Here is a 7,047-nt window from a genome sequence, read left to right as displayed (position 1 = left end):
GACATGCAGGGCATGCACCAGACACCTAGGCTACTAAGCAGTGTCCGACTAATCTTTGATTTGCATATATCATAGACATTGATGCATATGAGTTCAAGTTTTACCTTTGATTACGTGCAATGCTTTGATTTATTAAGCTTTCTAATTGACCCATGTATGGAGTTTTCAGTCAGTTGCTCTCAAGCCAGTTGGCTTTAAGGAACTAGGCATACAAACCCTTCAGACTTAATAGCTCAAGTCAAAAAGGCTACAAATCAAAACTATAATCGAGAAGCAAACTTTCTAAAAATAATTCTTTCTTTCTTTTGTTTCAACCTTTCTTTCCTTTTTAACCATACCATATAAAAAGCAAGTTTCTATTTCTATTTCTTATTCAAATCCTTTTAAAAGAAAGATTCCAAAAGAAAACAAAACTAAGAAAGAAAAGTATTCTTTCTAATTTTTAAATTCCAAAATTAAAATATCCACTAACTTTATTTCTTAAAATAGGAAAACAACTTTCCTTTTAAGAATAGCAAGTTCTTTCAAATTTGAGAAAAATACCAAAAACAAAAGGAAAAGAAAATTTCTAACTTTAACTATAGAAAAGATTAGAAAAGAAAGTTTCCAAAAGCTACCCCCCCCATACTTAAATCTTGCAGTGTCCTCAATGCATGCAAAAAGAGAAATAAAAACAAGGACAATGAAGAGAGAGGCGCACCTGATATGATCAAGAAAACATGAAATAAAGAGGCTCATGGAGACCCATAACCTCTTCCAAATTCTCATATTGTATTTCAGTGTAGGCTTTTGATCTATGAAGGGCAACTTTTGGATGGCTTCCTTCATCACAGGATTAGCCTTTCTTTGGCGTTCCCTTGAAGGTTTGGAACCCTCAATGAATTCTATGTGGGGTTGCTCAATAGAAGGACTCATTCCTTTGATATCGGCCATTATCCAATCAATGGCTTCTCTATCAGCTTTTAACAAGTTAAATAATTCTTCCTCTTCACTTGAGGTTAGATCCGCAATTAATTCAGGAAAAGTTTGAATTTCACCTATAACCCCATATTTTGGATTTGAAGGCAAAGGCTTCAAATCTAACCGTGTGGCTTCTTCAATGAATGGCTTGGGAAGGGATGTAAATATGGGTCCTCTTGGCTCTATTTGATGGATGCTAAGAGCATCAGAAAAGAAGTCTCCCCTCCTACATCTCCCAATTCTTTCGAGCATTCTTGAAAACCTGCATCAAAATCGATTTCAAAATTAGTTTATATATTGTCATGAAATAAATGCAACATATTGATTTCTTCATGTAATTTCGGTTGCTTACCTAGCCTAAATATATTAAAATCTACAGACGTGTTGCCAAAAGATAATTTCATTAGGCCATTTCTACAATTAATTAAAGCGTTGCTAGTAGCAAGGAAAGGCCTACCAAGGATGATAGAAATTTGATCCTTGATATTAGCAACGGGTTCCGTATCTAAACAACAAAATCAACGGGAAATAGAAAATCTCCTACTTTAACTAATACATCATCAACCATCCCTTTGGGTGTCTTAATTGATCTATCCGCCAATTGGAGAGTGACAGTGGTTGGTTTGAGGTCCCCTAGTCCTAGTTGTTTAAATACAGAAAAAGTCAAAAGATTTACACTTGCACCCAAATCCAAAAGAGCATGTTCAATTTTTGTGTTACCAATAGTGCAAGAAATAGTAGGACATCCCGGGTCCTTATACTTAGCCACCATTTGTTTAGACAAGATGGAACTTATGTTTGCGGCCAAGAAAGCCTTCTTGGGCACATTAGTTGTGCGCTTTTGTGTGCACAAATCTTTCAACACTTTGGCATAAGTAGGAACCTGAGAAATTGCATCTAATAAAGGAATGTTAATTTGCACTTGTTTAAACACATTTAAAATTTTATCTATGGCATCCACCTTCTTATTATTAGCAAGTCTTCTTGGAAAAGGAGCTTTAGGCACATACTCCTTTTCAGGTGGAGAAACTGCCTGCTCTTCACTTACCTGTTCGGGTTCCACAGTTGAACTTGTGAGAGGGGAGTCTTTACTTACCTCTTTGGCTATCTCTTGTTGATCTTTAGAGGGTTCGGATCTGACCTCCTCCTTGTGGTAATCTCGTGCACTCCTTAAAGCATATACGGCATTACATTGGTTGGAGGGCTCTTGCTGCGATAAACTAGATTGCATGGCATTCAACTGACTCACATGTAGTTGTTGATTCCCATTCATGGCCATATTCCTTGGGTTAGGAATGGGTTGAATTGGCATCTTTTTTTCTTCCCTTTCACTTAGGGCCGTAGCAAGTTGAGAAATTTGCTTTTCTAAGTTGTGTTGGCCCGTCATGAAGGTACTCATGAGAAGCTCCATGTTCTTCTCTAAAGATGCAATTCGTGCCGACTCCCCTTGCTTTTGAAAACCCGGAGGGGGTTGATTTGAAATATTATTAATCATGGGGTTTTGAAAAGTAGGAGGGGAAGGCGATGGTTGAACAAAAGTGGGAGAGAAGGTGGGCCTAGGTTGGCCGAATTGGCCTTGGCCTTGGAAATTGGATGGCCCATCTTGACTCCATGAAAAGTTGAGATGATTTCTCCATCCCGGATTATAAGTGCTAGAATAAGGATTATTAGAATACAAAGTACTTACATTCTCATTAGAATTACCAAATTTAGCAAGAGTTGGGCACTCTTCCATGACATGGTCCGTGGCTTGACACCAACTACACATAGGAACACTATGTGCAATTTGATTGACTTGTGAAGGTCCTTTGACAACTATTGCTTCTAATCTTTTGATAAGGCTATCAAGATGGGCCTCTTTTGCCACGGCACCCTCTATTAGAAATCCCTTACTTGAAGTGGCTCTCTCACCATCTTGAGTGGATTCCCACTCTCTTGTTCTTTCCGCCAAATCAAGTAAGAAGTTCTATGCTGCGGCCTCATCCGTAAAAGATGTAAAACCGTTAGGACACATGGATTCAAGAAGTTGCTTTGTTTGGTAATCTATGCCCTCATAAACAATTTGGCATAAGTGCCACAAATCAATTCCATGGTGAGGACACTCTTGGAGTAGGTCTTTGAACCTCTCCATAAACTTAGAAAATGACTCTAATGGCTTTTGTTTGAATTGTAAAATATCATTCCTAAGCTTATTAGTTTTATGTAATGGAAAAAACTTTTTTAGGAAAGCGACGGCGAACTCCTCCCAAGTGGTGATGGAGTTCGTTGGTAAGCCATAGACCCACTTCTTGGCTCCATCCTTGAGTGAAAACGTAATAAACCGCAACTTTACCGCATCATCGGTAAGTTGTTGCAACTTAATCAAAGCACATACATCTTCAAACTCACGCAAAAATAAATAAGCATCCTCCGAAGGGAGGCCATGAAAACGAGGAAGCAAAGAAATAAATTGCGATTTTAGCTCAAAATTATTGCCCTGTGCAATCGGCAATCTAATGCAAGAAGGTTGCGCGGTTCGGGCCGGATAGAAGCGATCGCGCAAACTCTTGGGCGGCTCTTGTTCTTTCGCCATGACTACTTGATTTGGATTTGGTGTGATGTCTTCCGCAGTCTCTAACTGGTTTGCTCTTTCTAATCGATTGGCCGAGTTCCGCACCCAACCTACGCTCATAAACACAAGAAAACCATGTAAGAGTGATGGATAGGCAAGAAACCAAAATTATAACTAAACTAAAAATAACTACTAATCTAACACTTCGAATAATTAAGATTCTAATGCAACTCTCTTCCCCGGCAACGGCGCCAAAAACTTGATTAGGAAATTAAATAACCGCAAGTGCACGGATCGTGTAAATACGGGTCGAACTCAGGGAAGAAAAATCTAGTTGTCAATCCTATTCTTTTACCGATTAGAATACTAGCTATGATATAATGTTGCCTGGAATGGACTCAGGATTTCCGTGGACTTAGACCTCGGAGCCAACACTATATATAAGCGTATATTCTATTCAATCTAAGAATCAAATTCAACTAAGATCTTTTTGATTTAAAATCCTAATTTAGGCAAAGTATACCAAAGTTCTAATGATCTCTTTTAACTACTTATCTAATTTAATTAGAAAACCAAAATTCTAAGGGCCTAAGTAAATTGGAAAATTACAAAGTAATTTGGAACAGTGTAAAATCCTTAATTCAATATAAAAGATTACTTAGGGTTAGAATCCACCATGGGCTTGGATTAGATTGATTAATTAAAATAATTTTTGTGTATTGAATTGTATATTTGATAATTAGTCTATGGGAAATAAGATCAATGGATGTCATTGCCCATGAGTAATTTATCAAAGACACACTCCAATTTTAAAGGCTATATAAATATTTATAATGTTCATAGCAATCACACATACGAAAGGAGAAAGCCAATGGCATGAATGATTAGTATGCAACAATTATAAACCATTAATTCCATACGATTAAATTTAATTAAAAACCTTTCTCCTTCCCCATGGTTTCATCTAAACCCTAAGTATATAGAATTTAGTGACTCATGAAGAAAGTCAAAGAAACAAAAATAAAAAGTAGAAAGAAGAGAATTGCCATTAAGAACTTGAGAATGAAAAAGAAAACAAAAAGAACTCTTCTTTAATTGAAATTGAAAGCAAAAATACATCAAACTGTAATTTAAAATAAAGAGCAAAATAAGAAAAACTTATTTTTTTCTCCTTCAATGGTTGAATCATTGTCCTCATTCAAGCCTTGATCGGATTCCTCTCGTCGATACGAGTCCAACGGATCCGACCACGCGCGAATCGGAGCTAAAACGAAGAAGTTATGGTCCGTTGAACTTTTAGAAAAAATTAAAAAAACTGCTGAAGACGAGACGAGAATAAATATTCAAGAAGATGGGAGAGAGTTCAAGAGAGATTGATATATAGATTTTGGGTGAGAAAGGTTGCTAAATTAAGGGACTGAAAAATATGTAAGGTGGAGATTAAAAAGCTAATCTTAGGAAACAAATGAAAGGACAAGTTTAAGGCTTGAATGGGCTTTCTATATCTCTTCTAAAAACACATCGGTTACTTTCCTTCTTTTTTTCTTTCCAAAGGTTTGTCTAAAACCTTCTAATTATTTTGTCAAGCAACTTTCTAAATGGTAGAAAAATAATGAAAAATTTCTAAGTTGAGGAATACGTGCATGAAAGGACCAAATTGTCCCTATCTTTCGAATGAATTGCAACCATGCCATATACTTTCGCAAATGGCAAATCTGCCCTTCCTTTGTAATGCACATAAACAACAAATAATTCCCTTCTCCTCTCTTGATCATTTCAATCTCAACCATTGGCATTGGAATTAAGATTCTTTCTCTTCTCTTGTTTTTCATCATCCATCATTGAAATTTCATCTTTCAAAGCAAAGTAAGGGGGTGTGGCATTATCAATTTGATCCTACTAAAGCATCATGCCAATTCGGCCAACTAAGGTATCTTGGAACTTTGGATTCTCATGGCAATTGGTCATTTCTTCACTATTTTCATATGTTAAGCTCAATTTCCTTCATAATTCCAATAAAAATCCTGAAACAACAAAAACAACAAAAATACCTTAGTAGCACCGCTTAAAACATAAAATATGCATGCATCCTACCACTACCATTCACACATAAATATGTTAATCACCCGCTGTCTTTATGGCCATGGTCTATAATTACCGATCCCCTTTATCATACAGTTGTTGGTATCTATCGTTAGATTTAGATCCGGTCTATGACCTACTTTTGTCATTTTGTGGCCATGGTCTACTTTTCTGATCTACTGATCATCCTTGATCATTGATGAAAAATTCAAGGTCATCAATTGTATCCTTTTCATATAATTGATTGCCAAGTTATCCTTGTCATTTGCCTATACCAAATTATCCCTATTCCCTCATGATCTTTGTCTTATTTGAATGTTAGGTCTGATCATGGCGACCAATTTGCTAGAGAAATGGATAGCTGAAACTATTAAATCTTTTCCGTTAAGGTGTGAAGAAAGGAGTAAGGCTGAGCATTTCATCAGCTCATTTACCCATCTGAATAGTCGCGGTATAAATTGAAAGTTTCTTCAAGCAGCTGCTGGACTCTAGGATCCTGTTTTCATGTCTTTCGATTTGGGTCTTTTGAACTTTGTCCTATATTTGAAGATTGGTGTGCCCTGTTAGAGCTCCCTCCTGAAGGACTTTGGATCCGACCTTCAAGCGTAGACTCCCCTTGTGATCTTTTTCGCAAATTGTTCGAAAATAAGACTATAAAGACTCTGCCATGCTTAACAGAGAAGAATGTGCAATTTCAAGCCCTTATTGAACTCTTTTCCAAAAACATCGATCCTGCGGACTCCCGTTTTCAGTAATGTCGACGTAATGCCTTAACATTTGCTGTCTTTGCGTGCCATGTCATTCGTGGAGATTCTAGTGTTGCCCCTTTCACCTTGTTGAAGATAGTAGAACAAATTAATGAGGGGAGAAATCTTGTCCCTACCATGCTAGCAAAAACCTTTTATGGCTTAGACCTTATTGCTAGTAAAAAGGTTTAGGATAATTTTTTCGGATGTGCTAAGCTGTTCCCATACTGGAGATTAGATCAGTATTGTGAGTACCACAGAAATTCGGGTCACCTCACTGAAAGATGTTTGGCTTTAAAGCATGCGCTCCAGACTATGTTAGAGAAGGGAAAACTTGAGGTGGAGAGGCCCAATGTAACTCATAATCCCCTTCCTAACCATCGTGCTATTCCTCCTACGACGAACGCCATTTTTGTCGAGGAGCCAGTTCTTGATCCATCCGCTCTCATTTGTGTAATCACTCCTGATGAACCTTATATCATAAGGTTTAACCCTGAGGAGATCGAAGAGATGGAAAGAGAAGGGTCTTATGCCCTCTGGATGGGTAGTACCGGTCTGGCAGAGGCATCCTCTCAACCATATGTCCTTCGATGCGAAGATGTTGAGGCAGAAAAAGAAGCTCCTTATATTCTAAGGATGGATGATTTCGATGAAGAAGAGATAAATGAAACTTCGTATGTTCTGAGAATGGATGCAGATGATTTGCTT

The 7,047-nt window shown here is 37.4% G+C and overlaps 1 non-coding gene across 1 annotated transcript; it reads left to right on the top strand.

The window, feature by feature from the left end:
• The first annotated feature begins 3,044 nt into the window (after positions 1 to 3,044).
• On the top strand, positions 3,045 to 3,151 carry LOC143864081 (small nucleolar RNA R71). The gene has a single exon (XR_013241082.1). It is a non-coding gene; the product is annotated as a small nucleolar RNA R71 (small nucleolar RNA).
• Positions 3,152 to 7,047: the final 3,896 nt, after the last annotated feature.

Source organism: Tasmannia lanceolata, unplaced genomic scaffold (genome assembly GCF_043159265.1).
Source record: "Tasmannia lanceolata isolate RefF3 unplaced genomic scaffold, GAP_Taslan_0.1 ptg000044l, whole genome shotgun sequence".
Classification (NCBI taxonomy): domain Eukaryota; kingdom Viridiplantae; phylum Streptophyta; class Magnoliopsida; order Canellales; family Winteraceae; genus Tasmannia; species Tasmannia lanceolata.
Note: the sequence above shows the minus strand (reverse complement) of the source record. Positions and strands in the feature narration are given on the sequence as shown.